The following is a 16,220-nucleotide window of genomic DNA, read 5'->3' on the forward strand; positions in this document are numbered from 1 at the left end:
GGCATTTTGAAAAATTAGTGACAAGATCTACTGGAAATACATGTTATGATCAACTTCTAAACTATGTAAAATAGCATTTATAATGGAAACATCGGCAATCTTTAATTACACGATCATAAATATCAAAGATATTAAAATGGGATGGGTATGTAACTAAAAAAAGGGAGTCACACTTACATGTGACTTACAATCAGCTATGTTACAGTGACCACAAGTAAGGGTAAAGCCAAGTTTCTGCGTCATTATATATTCCTCTTGCGTGCATTTTTCTAAACAGAGACACTTAAGATACTAGGATAATAATGTGCTATAGGAGACAAAAGCACCAATGTGCAAAGTATAAGGCGTAGAATCTCTCAGAAGATGAACATTCAGAGTTTACCTGAACATTTGTTACAATGTAAAGGTAAAATATTTATATAGTTCCTACAAAGCATATGAAATGTGAGGGAATTTTTTTTTTTTTTAAAGCAACTATTCTGGGAATCAGGAGATCTTCTTTCTGAAATTACGTTGATTTATTGTTTGAACGTGGATGAAATGTTTCAGAGTGCTTTTGTTGAGCTAGCTCTAGAATGGGGATAAAAACACTGCCCTGTAGGTGTCTCAAAGCTCTTCAGAGTAAGAGTTGTTATTGCCAGTGAACAATGAAGAAGTTGATGCCAAGGAAAGTCAAATGATTTGCCTATGTTAACAAAAGGAGGGAATGAATGCAGGTCCTGTGAATTCCAGTTCTATTTACTAGATTGCACTGTTGATTAGATAAATGCAACAGCAGAGTTGATTACTGTTTCCAAGGGAGTTTGGAGACTCTTAGCTATAAAAAGGCTTATAAACTATAAAGTTTAAAATAGGAATATGCAATCTTGTCAACTTCAGTGTCATATGCAATTGCATAAGATGTTTAAATACTCTGACAATTAGAAATACCAATGTCATGTATGTATCTCTTCTAATCTCACCAGTCAGAACTTTAGCAGCTTCATATTTGTATATCGGGAATACAGTAGATTTGCAAATGTTTTTTTTAATCCCCTCTGCTTTATCTTGGCCTTTAAAAATATTATCTGTTATTGTCTATTTTTAATTATTACAGTAAAATTAAAAAATGACACTCAACAGGCAGATTCTTATAATTTCTTTCTGAGACATACTGGATGATAATATGCTCGCCTGTAAGTGGGGTTTTAATTGGTGTAATGCTTTACTTTCTTACTCTTTTCATCAGAATATCAATAAGATGACTCAAACAGCTGGCATGTAGCACTCAGCAAAAATGAGAACTAATAAATTAATGTATCAAATGATTAAAGCTATTAGCTGCTTCACGATAGTTTTCATCTACAATATTTATTGCTACACACAGACTTGCTCTAGGTATCATTGTGCATTTATCTTCATGACAGAGCAGCCATTAGATGGGAAAACACAGATAATAGATGCTTGCTCTCCAACACAATCCTCTTCAGGCACACTAGTTTTTCTGCAATGTGCTACACAGGTGTGACTGATATGATGGACTTAGGCAGTGTTTTAGCTGAAAACACTTTTTAAACTGACTTATAATATCACATAATTCAGCAAAAATGTCCAAAAGATGCTCACAACAAAACACATAATAACTGTCTTTGTTTATCTAATTATATTGCCTCCTAACAAAATTTCAAGGCCTCTGATTATTTATTTGTCTTTTCAAAAGCGATGTTTTGGTAAGTATGCAGTTAGAATTCATAATTCATTATCACACATTGACCAATACAGATTAAGACTGCGTACAGGCAACCTACATATTTTTCACAATATTATTATACAGGCTACTACTACTAAGTTACTGCAATAGTAACAGGATTGCACTAATCTCATTTTATCAACTCTACAGTTTTGCTAGAATGTAGAAAACATCTGAATAACAATAGACCTGGCTTAGACTTAGAAAGAGAGCACTCAATATGTGTTTGTTTGGGCTAATGTCTGAAAAGTTCTTTCTACACGCATATGAGCTAAAGATAATGCCTCTAAACATGGATGTTGATATTGCTTACTATGACAAAATGTTAGGATAATTCAGGATATTAAAAAGTCCAGAGTAAAAGACTCTAATGAGTAAGAACTGTTTCCCTTTGTGCTTTATATGGTTCTTGCATTGCTTTTGACATACTGATTAACATACTTGTATTTGTTTACCAATCCTGATGCAAAAAGGTGTTAAAATTTAATTATTAGTGACAACTGAAATAACCTGAGATCCTCAAGGAATAGATAACTGCAAAATATGATTTCACTTCAAAGTACTTGCTTTATTTTATTTAAAATTATTTTCTCCAATTTTTAGATTGTCAAGTCATGCCAGAGTTGAAAAAAACAAAGATATCTTCATTAATCTAGACAAAATAGTCTATGACCAGTGTGTTATATATTAGTGAAGATATATTGTATCAATACCCTTAAACTTCATGATGAAACAAAGTAATTGTGTTACTCAAAAAGTCTTCCACTCACACTTAAGACTGAAAAGCCAAGACCTTGGTCGTTTTCTCATGCTCCTGAGAAGCTGTGCATTTAACAGTTACAAACTCATATACTCACCTTTGGTTTAGAGAAGTAAGGGTCACACAAGAAATGCTCAATTTTTATGAAAATGTACTTCTAGAAAATGTATATTCTTTTAAAACATAATGCCTGAGTACATTTCTTTGTAGAACTCTCAGAGAAACTGGAAACAGATTTCTGCTAACTAGAATTTGGATGATGAAGCCGTATTTCCTGACAAGTTTGTCTCTTTGGGTCCAGTCCTGTCCTCTGCCCCCAGCCATCCCCGTTGCATACCCCTACCTGACATAACCTGAACCCCTACAACTCCTGTCACATGCTTGTCCTTCTCTTTCAGCAGCCTTGACAGCGATTACAATGGAAATTTGTGTTCTCCAACCACAACTCCTCCAGAACTGTGTGTATTCCTTTACATTGCCTCCTATGGTGGGAGACGGTGTTTGCTGTACGGCTGTGTAGAGTGCCGACTGATGGGTGCACGTGATATTGGAGGATGAGAAAAGGCTGTGATTCCAGGTAGGATGACTTTTTGTAGAACTGGCCTGTGCCTGGACCCTTGTGAGGGGTCAAACACTGAGGCTAAACACCAAGCCTCCTCCTGCTCCATGAAGCCACATGGCCAGCACGGCTAGCCAGCATGTAAGGCCAACCTCTGCAGAGACGTGTTCACCTTGGGCAGCAGGCTCCGGTGTGGTTCCTGCTCAGGTTTGAAACACAGGCCCAGTGAAGTGAGAGCATGGGAGGAGTGTGAAATGCAAAGATTTTATGCTGCCTGTATGAGACAGCATTTCTTAAGTGGTAACATGGCAGATCTGAGTGGGATGATGGTTTTCTGAAGACTGCAAGAAAGCTACAGAATGAGTAGCTGCTAAGCTAAAAGAGAAAAATCAGTGCTAAAGGGAAGTGGTTGGAACTGGAACAGTGGGGTTTGAGCCAAAGCCAGGATGGGTGGGAGGAGGTGAGGGAGGTGCTCAACACATCTTAGCTGGCTCAGTGTTTTGTATTTGCAAACCAGTCAAGGTCTTCTAATGGTGCAGAGCAGCGTGGGCTGCAGCATCATTGCTAAGTTCTCATGTTGCCTCTGAATAAAAGAGAAGATATAACTGGAGTACACTTCTCTAGGCATCTTCTCAGCTGTGTTTTAAATCAGTAATGGTTTTGCATGAACTAGCAAAGCTCTCAGGTCGTTGCAGAAAAATTATAGCAGTATATGGCTTTATTTTGATAGGTGGTGTAAATCTTGACCCAAATTTTCAAACCTTTGCAGAAGTTATGCTGTGTGCATGCAGCCTTTCATGTTTCTCCCCAGTTGTGTACCAAATGGCCTGTGTGCATATGTAATTTGAGGCATTCCAAAACATCTGGCTCAATTTTTAAGACATTTGTGTTGTAATACACTGTTGTAATCTGTCTGTAAAGATATGTGGAATAGGATGCTTTTTCTGAGAACTGAAGCCTCCTTGCAGAGTGCTGCGCTTTGCTGCATAATGTCAACATAATGGGGGTGATTTAAGGATGCTATGTTTGCTCTCAATATGAATTTCCTTGCACTAATGGCCCCAGTTTAAATCTCATTGTGGGATTCTCCTGTTCTTGAAATCAGTAGCAAGTAAGCCAGGTTTTTGAACCTTGTGAGAGTAACTCGTTGTCCTTGGACACTAGTCAGTGCTTATTGCCTCACTATCAAAATGCAGCTTCAGCTCTTTAAAGAAAGAGCTACATGTGGTGAAACTCTTTACTCTCCTTGGAGATTAAATTCTAAACTCTTCGAAGTAAGAGTCCTATTTCAAGGATCTTCTGGCTTAAAAGGGAAGTTCATTTCTGATTTAAAGTATGTGTAACATTCAGAGCTCGGTGATGCAGCATCTCATTAACAGAACACCCTGCTGAATTGTCTCCTATGGACAGCTATTTCTATACTGAGGATACTGGAGGCATTTGTTCCTCCTGCATCTGTCAGCAGAAATGGGTACTGATTAGCGTATGTGGGTAACAAAGCTGGTAGCTCTTTTGATTGTAGCCCTTGTGTATCCCTAACCTATAGCTGCTTGGTGCTATTTCTTAAGGCTAACCTAAATAACTATTGAAGGGAGAATTCCTCCTCCAAAGAGATTATGGTTGAGCTCCTTATAACCTAGCAGTTATGAAGTGCAAGAATAGATTCTTGGGTCCATTGGAAAAGCCTTCAAATTTAAGCAGGAAATAGAATAAGAACAGGGGCTAGCACATAGGTGTCATAGAAAGATAAAGGTGTATTTGTCTGGCTGTTCAGAGATGCTCAATATACAGCTCAACCACTGGCTCTGTAAGCTGGAGTAATATTTTGATTTATGCACAGACAGATTTTGTTATGCTTTATTCTTTGTACATCTGGAAAATAGGGTTTCATAAATGTCTGAACAGTGTGAAAGATTTGGAAAGTTACTCCACTCAGTCTCTACAAAGGGAATGAAGTGGGTAAATTGATCTGCAAACAGAAGTACAAATCAAAATATTGTCTTTACATTCAGCCAGTGGCATCAGTGCAATTGTTATTACATGGTTTTCCACTGCCATCTGAACAAAAAGACAGATTGTCATTGGAAAGAAAAAAATAGCATACGAAGAAGTACTCGTCCAAGCTGTAGTTATAAAAATACAAAATGGTTTTGGGCATAATGCTTTAATCATTGTGGGCCCCAGCTGTATATTGAAATCAGTGATGTTAATGAACACAGTCTCTTTAATATAATTATTTCAAGTTGATTTCAGTTATAAGTAATCTTCTGTAGACATTAATTACCAACAACTGAATTATGATCAGACTCTCTTTCCCCTTCTTTGCAGAAATCTTTAGATTTCCAGCACTGTCACATCCTCCTCTTCTCACCTGATGATTATAGGTAAAAGTTTTATTAACAATTTAATTATTCTCTTTAGAAGCCAAGATAATTATAACGGGCTTGACTTGGCTTCCATTAAAAGTCTCTTTTAATGATTTTGCCATTGACTGCAGTCCAATGTGACAGAAGAAGAGTTCGTAATCAACAAAATCATATCTCAAAATTGTGCAGGGATGAAAGAAATGGAAAGAACAATACCGTTAATATTTTACAGAACATCATGGTACTTTTGTATGGGTTATCAGTCCCCTCGAAATATATATTGGCTGAATCCTGTAAAAGCTGTATTCACTTTCAAGGTTGTTATTCATGTGAATAGCTTGACTAGAATTTGTACTGTAAAGGGTAATAGTCAAAGATCTGACAAAAAGCTGGACTGACATTTAAAAGATCAAGCTTTTGTTCCTGATTTTATCATACCCATGCTCCTTGTCAAAATATTAACTTGTGTGCTTAACTTTAAGATGACTTTGAAGTTACTAGAAGGGTTAGTACATGTCTCAGGGGTATGGATCTAGGGGAAGAGGAGATGATCATGTAGGCACTTATTAGAAAGATGGAGAAGCTTCTCACTGCAAGGAGAAGCTAAAGGGGCAGAATGCTTGCAGATGATTTGGTGAGCTGGTCATATTAGAGATGCAGAGTAAAGCGAGTACCGAAAAAAAGACCACTATTTAAAAGGATTTTTATAAAACTTGCATTGTTAGCAGCAGAGTAAAAGAAAACTTCATAAAGAAATACATTTACAAACAGTAAAGAAAAATGTTGAAGTGATGACAAAATGAAGGAAAAGAGTATAGACTCTCAGAATTTAGCTGTAAGAACATGCTAAAGTACCAAGGAAGGCCAGAAATGATTGAGCAATGTACTCAAGTCATAAAAATTAGTAATTAATTTTTTTCTAAACACATCAGAAGCAGAAACTTTCTAGGAAGTGTATAGGGCAAACAAATGGTGTGTAAGGTAGGGAAGGGAAAAATCTACGAAGTATTAACTATGGAAGAGCTTTAGAAGGTTACCAGGCTACTGCCTATGTTGATGGGGCCATGCTCTGGAGGTGTGCCTCAAAGGTTATACAAATCATTCTTTAATGGTTTCCATCTTAAAATGGAAGACAGTCTATTGCAGCAGATCACTGGAAGCAAATAATATTGATCCAAGAGTTCTGCAGAAATGCAGAAACAATTTCTGTTACCTGTGATTTTACTAATTTAATTGCCAAGACAGGCTTGATTAACTATAAGAAGGGACTATGGCAGATGTGTTTTATCAAGAGCTCCAAGGAGATTGAGAGGAACTAAAGACTAGCAAGTAAAACTTCTGCAGCAAGCAAATTGATGGAAATTGTAATGAAGAATAGAATTAGCGGATAGATGAATGAGCACAATGAGCATGGAAGAGTGAACATTTGTTGAGGGAAATAATGGTGTACAAACCTAGTAGATTATTTTTTTTTAAGGAATCAATAAGCATAGGGACACAAATGATCAAGTTGATAATGTATCTGAATCTCCAAAAAGTATTTCATAAGATCCCTCAGCAGTTTTGGTTTGTTGTTCCCCCCCCCCCCCCCCCCCCCCCCCCCCCCCCCCCCGCAAGAAACCAATAAGAGAGTTTTTTGGTGGGGGATTTTCTGTGGTTTGGTTTTTTGGTTTTTTTTTTTTTTCATGGAATAATCATGGATTGAATAATAGGAAACAGGGTAAGAATAAATGTCAGAGACTACTACTCAGTCCTGTAAGAACTGTGTCAGGATTTACACAGGCAGAGTTGTGCTAGAAAAGTGAGTGAAGAGTAATGTAATAAAGTTTGCTCATATTACAAAAGTATTGTGGCTGTGAAGACCTTCAGAAGAATTTCTAAGGTGTTGGGTAACAGCACAATAAAATGGTAGATGAAATTCAGTGTTCAAGAGGAATGCACCCCTATAGATACTTGGCTCTTACCATTTAGAAAAGGGACCTTAAGAGTAGTTCAGAGTATTTTACTGAAAATGTTGACTTAATGCTCTTTATCAGTCAAAAAGGCAAATAGATTCTTGAATTTTTTTAGGACAGGAGAAAAAGAATGAAATGGAAAACACCACAATGTCACCATATAACTTCATGATGCGCCCATCTCTTGAACGCTGCATGAAGTCTTGCATATTGAAAAGGTATACAGTAGTATCAAGAAAGGTAGAATGAAGAGCTATCATAGATATAAGCAGTTCCTGTAAAAGGAGAGATTAAATAGATTAGGTTTCTTCAGCATAAGAGAGGGAAGGTAGATTGAAGGAAAATGAAATAGACATCTATAAAATCACAAATGTTATGGAAAACAAATTGGAAATGATTATTAATTTATTCTTAGTACCTCTTCCTCCCAAGAACTAGGAAGTACCAAATAAAATTGTCAGCCAGCCATTTAAAACAAAGAAATTATTATTATTGTTACACTTTGCATAATTGTGAACTCGTGCCCAGAACGTTTGGATACCAGAAGTATGAATGTCTCAAGAAGTGATTAGGCAAATTAGTGGATGAAAGGCTCATTAAGACCAACTAAATATGAGGATACTGATGAACTCTTTGGCTAAGAAAATCCGTAAACTGTAGCTTCCCAGAGTTTGGATGCCTATGCTGAATGAAGTACCACTCAAGCCCACTACTGTCAAATAGAGGACGCTGGGGTAAATGGATCCCTGGTCTAACTTGGTACAGGCTTTCTCATTTTCTGCTGTAAGATGTTCTACTGTCTATAAGCATGCAAGCATGAAGATAGACACATGACTCACAGGAGTGAAAGGTTTTGAAGACCAGCTCTAAAACAGGCTAGGTAAGATGGTCAGAAAACAAAAGGGTGAAGTGGGAATCGGGAAATGTAAAAAGGCACTTGTGTTAAGAGTTTTAGTTAAGAGCTCAGATCTTGAAAGGTCTTACTTATTTTCAGAAATTCATTGCTGAAGTACTCAAGCTATTGATACTAAATAACAACTCCTTTAGTTTAACTAAATTTCTTTAAAACCTTCAGTCTGAGATTTTTTTTTTTTTCCACCTTTATAGATTACTCATAACAAATACTGTCAATGAGTAAAGACATCTAAAATCTTTTGGAAAGTACCTCAAATAGTAGTAGTATGTAATTAAAAAGCCTTGAGTTCATTAGTTGTTAGATGCTACAATACTCAGCTCTGTAGAAATACATACCTGAAGTTAGAAATGCTCGTTACTTTAGGATTACATCCTTTCAGCATGTTCAAATTCAAGGCAGAAACACACCTTAACATCAGGTGTACCCCTGTACCTAGAATAACTCTGAAATCCATTAAAGGTGGAAGCTAGTCTTTTAACTTTACAGGTAGACGGCATCCATTTATTAACGTATAATATTAAAAGGCATTTTTTTACTTTTTATAACATTGGGGGAGCTTAGCTTCTGTTAAGGGAGGCAGTCAGCACCTTGCAAGTTAAAACCTATCAGCCCCTTCTAAACGAAACTTTGGTTTTTGTATTGCCATCATTGTGAACAAAGAGATCTCTTGGGAGAGTTGTATTTGCACATGTGTAAAGGAAGTTAAAACAATAACTACTGAAGTCTTAATAATCAGCATGTGCTGGTGTCAGCAATGCCATCAGTTGCATCAATGTCAAGATAGGAAGTGTCGACTCTCTTTAATTGCCTCAGGTCAGTAGTTTTTATCTGCAGTTAAGTATTGGATGGAGATGACTTTACTTACTCCTGAATGATACTTTTAAGGCCCCTTCATAAAAGTGTCCCATCTGGCCATGTCTGTGGTGCTATTGATCTCTTTATTTCTCTCCTCATAAAAAAGCAGGGAGCAGGCAAATTACATAGAAGTTATGGCCACTGAGCAGGCTTAAAAGGAAAGCGTGACAGATTTTTCAGAGGAAAAGCAGTCCTGCACATCACTGTTCAAATGAACATTTAATAATTCATAACAACTGAGTTATAAGTTTCCCCTTCAATACGTTTCCAAATGTGAATAGATTAAATGGTAATTGCTATCAAGCTTTATGTTCTATTTCATGTACCTAATAAAAGTTTATCTAGTGGAGCTTACTTTGTATCTTTTTGATCTATTCCTAACTGACTGCAATATACTATATTAAAATATTTATCATTGTGCTATCAAATATTAACCATTTTAAAATCGTGTGACTAAAGAAAACAAATAATGTTACTTGTTTAACTTTTCATGAATTTCCTAATATTTAGTTGTTCAGAACTCTCCCATGATACAGCACCAAAAACACTGAAGACCCTAGAAATTGTATTTACTCTTTTAAAACTGGTCTGTTTTGAAATGCACTCTGCTCATGTCTGTCACCACTGTTCATTTTGGCTCTGCATGCAGAATCCTAGTTTTGTCATCTGTAAAAACTTATGATTCTGCTTCAGTACAAGAGAATCTTAAAAAGTTGTTTGTTTTTCCGTAGGTTAGTGGGTTTTTAAACTATTTTTGGGAGAGTATAGAACTTCTTTTTTTTTTTAGGAAGATTATCTAATATAATTATATCTAATTATCCACCTGCGCATCCATCTGAAATTATGTGGCTTTGTCTGATAAAAATACCAGCAACTTGCTAGACTATAATGTGAATGGTCTAACAATGGAAAGAGGAGAATACTGATCCCACAGATGTGCTACGGTTGCATGGCAGCCTAGTCCAGCTGAACTGCTGGCTGCCAGTGTTACGTCACTCCCCAGCTGAGTGGGTTATGCTCTCCCAGGGTGCTCCTGGTTGCCCATCCCGTTGCTGATTCATATTACAGAACTAACACAGCAGAAAACTATTCTTTTTTGGTTGGTGTCCCTGCTGAGTTAGATCTGAAATGGTTCAATGAAAGGTCAAACAAGTGCCTGAAAGATTGCTAGGGGTGTGGGACTAAATAGTTAGGAATTGGGAGAAGAGGGATTGCAGCACTTGCAATTAGAGAGAGCAGTTTAGACAGCCATGGAATAGCAGCTTTGAAGCTGACACCTGGGCAAGATCAAGAGGAGAACCACCTCTTCGCTCTAATCCAATCCTTCACCTTGCTGGGGAAAAATCATGCTATTAAAGGTCAGGTGTATAAATGTTGCTACTGAACCATTTCTTTGCACTTTGGAGAAAGCAAGTCTGATCGCCAGGTTATCAGAGTAAATCTCCTGAAGTGAAGAGCTGCTGTCTGTTAAGAGCCTAGTGCCTCTTAATAAGATGTTAACTATGCTAACTAGCCCCCTTTTCTATACCTCATTCTCTGGTTGATTTATGACCTGTTATTTTCTTCGGCTTCCCCCCCCACAGGTGTTACCTCATTCACAATCCCCATACTGTTCATAGAAGCCTTCCTTTCAGCACAGAGACACTGAGATAATGTCCTTGAGCTCTCAGCAATGCCCCTCTAGTCTGTTCCTTCTGCAGGTTCTTCCATTTCCACAATATTTCACACACTTTGTAGGCAGCAGTACTAAAAGCAGCAGGAGACTTCATCCCCAACCTAGGCATGCTACAGTAACTGTGCAGATCTGTATAATAACTATATAGAGAAAGCATCCTATGTTTTTATCTTCTTCTCTGTGCTCTTCATGGAGGAAAGATGCTTCACGTCATCATTTTTGTTGAATAGGTTGTCTGTGTTCTGACGTGTTTATTCTGACTAAGATATGCTCTCCCCAGAGAGATATCAACCTTCTTTTTCTCCTTCAAATCCAGTGTCTTATTAAAAAATAATACTATTCCATGATATTCACACTTTGGTGAACAATTTTCTATGTATCCCTGTATCTGTACGGTTATTCTGTGGGTCATGTATTTTGGAATGAATGCGTTTATACACACATTCATGTTGTATTTTTGCAGGTTTAAAAGACCCAGGATACCAGTATGGAATTACATGTATAAGTCGTCAGCATGCTTCCCCTGAGTTGAGTGGAATCAATGTTTTGCATCATCTGAGAATCAGGCCTGGTAACGCTGTAAATTTGTTTGTAATCTTGCCTTGCTGGTCTTACATCTGTAAGCCATACTTTCCCTTGAGTTGCAGCAGTGGGACTCTGGATTGATTTAAGGAGAATTAGTCTGAATTTAAATTTGGAGCCATTTGAAGCAGAGTCTGTTCCTCTTACATCCAAACTCCTATACACACAAAATTTCTTCAGTCTGCATAACAATCATGTAAGATGGGTATTGCGAAATCAGTATTTCATGTATAAAGACCAGGGGGAGATTGTTCTTTGGGGACAGCGATGTTCAGCCCCATCAGAACTTTATCCTTTTCAATAAATTCCCTCCAGCTTCCCTCCAGCTCCAAGCGCGGCAGTGCGCTTACTAGCACCAGTCCTGGCACCGAACCACACCAGAACTGAAAGTACATACAGCACCTGTGCAGAGGGGAAATCCCACCATATCCTGACCAGCTAAAAGCATTAAAACTGCTACTGGTAAAAAGATGTAAAAAGATACAGATGGATTGTCTATGGCTCCCCACAGAGGCAGTTGCAAAGGTGAACTGGAAGGCAGGGCATCCCGGTTCTGAATTTCTATTTCTTTTTACAGAGTATAGTTCCCCAGGTACAAGTTCAATGTGTAGGTATTGAAGGACTCACAGGATACATCTGTGTACAAACATGTATAAAAGATCACTAACCTTCAGTGGGGGAGACAATTTCTGTCTAGAAAGGAGTGCATGATGTACTTTCTTAAAAAAGGGTTTTGTTTGCTTTTTTTTTTTTTTTTTTTTTTCCCTAAGAAATGGATGGTAACATATCTTTTCTTGCTGAATTGTAAACGCTAACTTCCAAAAGCAAATGTTAATATAAGTTCCAGGGTTACAATTTCAGGTTTGATTTTCTTTGGCAAGTCAATCTGCATGATGATTTTGATCAAATGCCTTGGCTTCTAACATTTGTAACACATGATAAAATGCACACAAAAAAGCTTATATTTAAATAATCGTATAATAAGTTGAATGCACACTGTGACAGAATAGGAATTATCAACAGGCTGCAGAGTAATACAAGTTCAGTCTGGAAGACAGATACAAGCACTGAGCACAGTTTGACCATTGAAGATAAGAGTGTAATCCTTTGCTGCTTTAATAAAAAGTACTTAAAATGAACGAAAAAGGGTGAAATAAAATAAACTATTCAGAGCTTGACATAAGGCATCTGGCTGAAAACTCATTCACTAATTGTTTAAGATTTACACCATTGAACCAAGATGATTTGAAACAGTGCTTTACAATAAATAACTCATGGAGTTTAACTTGGGTACAAGCTACCATTGGTAACTCTTGTACTTGGTCTAGGCCTTTGTGGGGCTGTAAGTTCAAATGTCTTTATTTGCTCATATGAAGGGAGATAGTGAATAATATTAATCATTGGACCTTCCCTCACCTTTTCCCCTGTGGGGTGATCACGCCTAATGAAAATTTGAGCTGTGTTGGTAAAGTGAGATTGGCAAAAGAGTCACTTTTTCTTTGCCTGATTGGCTAAATGTGCAGCTGGTTCTGGAATCAATTCTTCTGTGCGTGAAATTAAAAGGTGTTAATTTGAAATGCTCCTGTATGTATGCAACAGAATTTAGTCACCTGAAATGTCATGGCCAAGAAATACAAAAGATGCAAGACTATGAGCAGTACACTTAGAAAATAAAATGAATGCTCCTGCTTAATGTTTTGCCTTCATCCATTTTTTTAAAACTCAGGCAGTTCTTCTGTGTGCAAATGTTTCTACCTTTTGTTACAGGTCCCTCTTATCACAAAGCAGTATGTTCAGTTTAAGACTGGCCCAAACCAGCTGTAGTTGCTGGTTAAATTCCTTGCCAGGCTTGGAGCTTTTTCTTCTGTTTTTATGTTCCTTTTTAAAGGAAACTGTTTAATTTCTATAAAATAGAAAAATGAAATATAGCTAGGTATTTTCTCATGTTTCTGGAATTCTAAAAGGCTTTCAGGACCAGACTGTGCTGTTCTTAATTAATTCCTTGCGCTTTGATCTATGTATGCATGCTGGTGAGAAAACCATTGTCAGTATCTGGGAGGGAGGTGGAGAGCTAAACCCCAGCAGCTTCCCTGCACGCATGGTGCCTGCGGCACGAATGGGTCTGGGGGAGGGCTTAGAAGTAGCACAAGGCACAGTTGCATTTATTGTGCCTCTTTTTCTGAGGGCAGAAAACCTTCCTGTACCAACCAGACCCTGCTGACCGCTAAGTCTATGCCGTATAAACCCTGAATTCAATAAGATAACAGCTGTTGTCACAGTGCTTTTTATCTAGGAGGCAAACTCTAAAATTGCATCTGACCTCTGTATGCACAGAGATGCCAAGCAATGAGTGCTCTGCCTAGATCCTCAGAGGTTTTAGATGAAATCAGTAAGAGTGAGGTACCTAAATGAATACTTCTGAGGATAATAGCTTCTGTGTCTTCTGCCCACATGTGGTACAAGGTAGACTTCGAACAGTAATTTATGGAATGATACATTGTGAGTCTTACAAAACAAACAGGACTTTAGCGTTGTTTTTTCCCAAATAGGATGACTAATATGTAAAACTAAGCCACTCCATTTACTAATACAATCATACAAGTAATTAAACTAGCTATGGTATAGATTTAACTTATTTCTTTATAGGTCAAACTTCTGGTTGCCCTAGGTCAATGATTTTTAGCAACAAAGGTCCATAAGAATAGATTTTCTTAATAATGCCAATAGGCTATGTATAACAAAAAGTAAACACATATTGGTCTGTTGTGTGTGGGTGTGTATCCATCTTTGCATACATACATTTCTGCACAGCACAAACTCAGGGAAACAGATCAAAACCACATGCTACATGTCCAGACAAATAATCATTTTGAGCTTTACTAAGGCAGCAGAATGAGTTCTTATTTTTCTTGTATATTGGAGTCTGCTTGCTTGCCCAGTCATTTGTTTAGATTTCAATGGGAAAATAACAAACAAAGCTAAAATTGCCACACTAGCAAATTAAATGAATTGAAATTCTGTTCCTCCACGAAAAGACTTGAAATGGGATTTAAATCAGTGTGTGCTTGGTAAAACATGGCAATTTGATGTCTGTTCCATAAAGCTGACAACCGCATCTAGTTGTTTTTCTTCTGAATTTGATCAGATAATCTGGTCAAACTTGGAGAATATCTAACAGTTACACAATCAGACTGAGATTTGTTCAGAAAATTACAACACAGTGAGGGAAACTTAATTAGTTTTGTCAGCAAATATAAAGGCACTAGCTTGCATTTCCAGAAACTGTCTATAGCTTTTACAAATACTCCGATTCAGCTAAAATCAGGCTAATTATATCTTGGGCTCAAAAAGTCCTCATTAAAAGAACATTATTGGGGTTATAATGTCCAAACCTGAAAAGATAGGAAATACTGCAATTAATAAGCAATTGGTTTGACAAGCTGGTATATATATTATTATATTAATTATATGACTGTAAAATTTGCTCCACAGACCTCCAGACCTGTTCCAATATCTCAGCTACTTAATATCTTTTTTTAGACCCACTGTATGGACATGGTGTTTACTGTAGTTTATTAAATTTTACTGCAGAGAATCATATTGATTTACTTTTAAATTTTTTTTTCCTGTGGTTCCTGTCACTACAGTATCTTGATGCTTCACAAATTCTAATGCTTATTTTGTCAGTACCTAGGTTAAGGTACAAGGGTGGTGACAACCTCCTTCTACATAAAGGGTGCAAGGCAGAGGGAGATACTATGATTTCTGAGTGCTTTTTTTTTTTTTTTCTCCTTAAATACCTAGGATCTCATTTTTCAAAATGTTAATAATAGAAAACTCTGAGATTTGAAACACTACTCTGCATGCTTTCTGCTGCAACTGTAAGTGCTCAATAATTTTGTGAATCAAAACTCAAGTGCAAGCATGCAGAAAATGAGCGTACAGTTAACAACTACATGTGAAAAGTATGGTTCAAATAACCTGCCAAATATAAACAGGAGCTTTCTGGCAGAAGCTGAGGAAGTCCAGTTTTCTTGGGTAACATTTAACTGCGTTGCCCATGCAAACTTCGTTTCTTTTCACATACTATCTTTGATGCTAATTGGTTAATTATCACTATCTTTCCTGAAATTCTTTATTTATTGTTTTTCTTTCCAGATATATTTGCTGAATTGTAACACCCCCAGATTTTCTACTTCAGATGTACTCATCGCTTGGAGAGGTAGCAGTAATCTCTAACTTTATTTTTTTTTTTAAATTTATGATATATGATTTGCGTTTGTTTTACAGCATTTAGAGCATTGGTGTGGCTATATAGCCAATTTTATAATATTTGGCTAATGGGTGTCAGTAATTACATTCTTTCTTGTGCTTCTTAGCCTTAAAAATCAAAAGCAAGCTCTTGTAGAAATCTTTCTTTAATGTGTGTGTGTAAGAATGCAGAGAGACGGGGAAACGGTGAAAGAAAAACATGAGAGGACTCTCCTGAGTTTCTGGAAGTAGATGATCAAAACAGTTATAAAGAATAAATCTTAAGAATTTACTACAAAAGAAATTTGCAATAGAAGTCTAATCCTCTATATACCGATGTGGTATTTCCACTCACTTGTTTACAAGACCTGTTAACCAGAAGAGAAGCTAAATATACAACTAAGCATTGAAACAACATCTGCTCTAGCAATATTTGCACAAAATTTCAGCTCTTATTTTTAAGGATGTTAAGTATACCTCCATTTTTTTTTTTTTACCTTTTCCTTTTGTCTAGTTTTCACTAATTATAACAGGTAATGAGCCAGTGTTCTGCAGTTTTATTGTCCAGGGAC

The 16,220-nt window shown here is 37.0% G+C and overlaps 1 protein-coding gene across 10 annotated transcripts in view; it reads right to left on the minus strand.

Annotated features, from left to right (window-relative positions):
- The window catches only part of NTNG1 (netrin G1), a 168,732-nt gene that overhangs the window by 11,562 nt on the left and 140,950 nt on the right, over nucleotides 1–16,220 (minus strand). The window lies entirely within an intron of this gene.

Source organism: Aquila chrysaetos, chromosome 12 (genome assembly GCF_900496995.4).
Source record: "Aquila chrysaetos chrysaetos chromosome 12, bAquChr1.4, whole genome shotgun sequence".
Lineage (NCBI taxonomy): Eukaryota > Metazoa > Chordata > Aves > Accipitriformes > Accipitridae > Aquila > Aquila chrysaetos.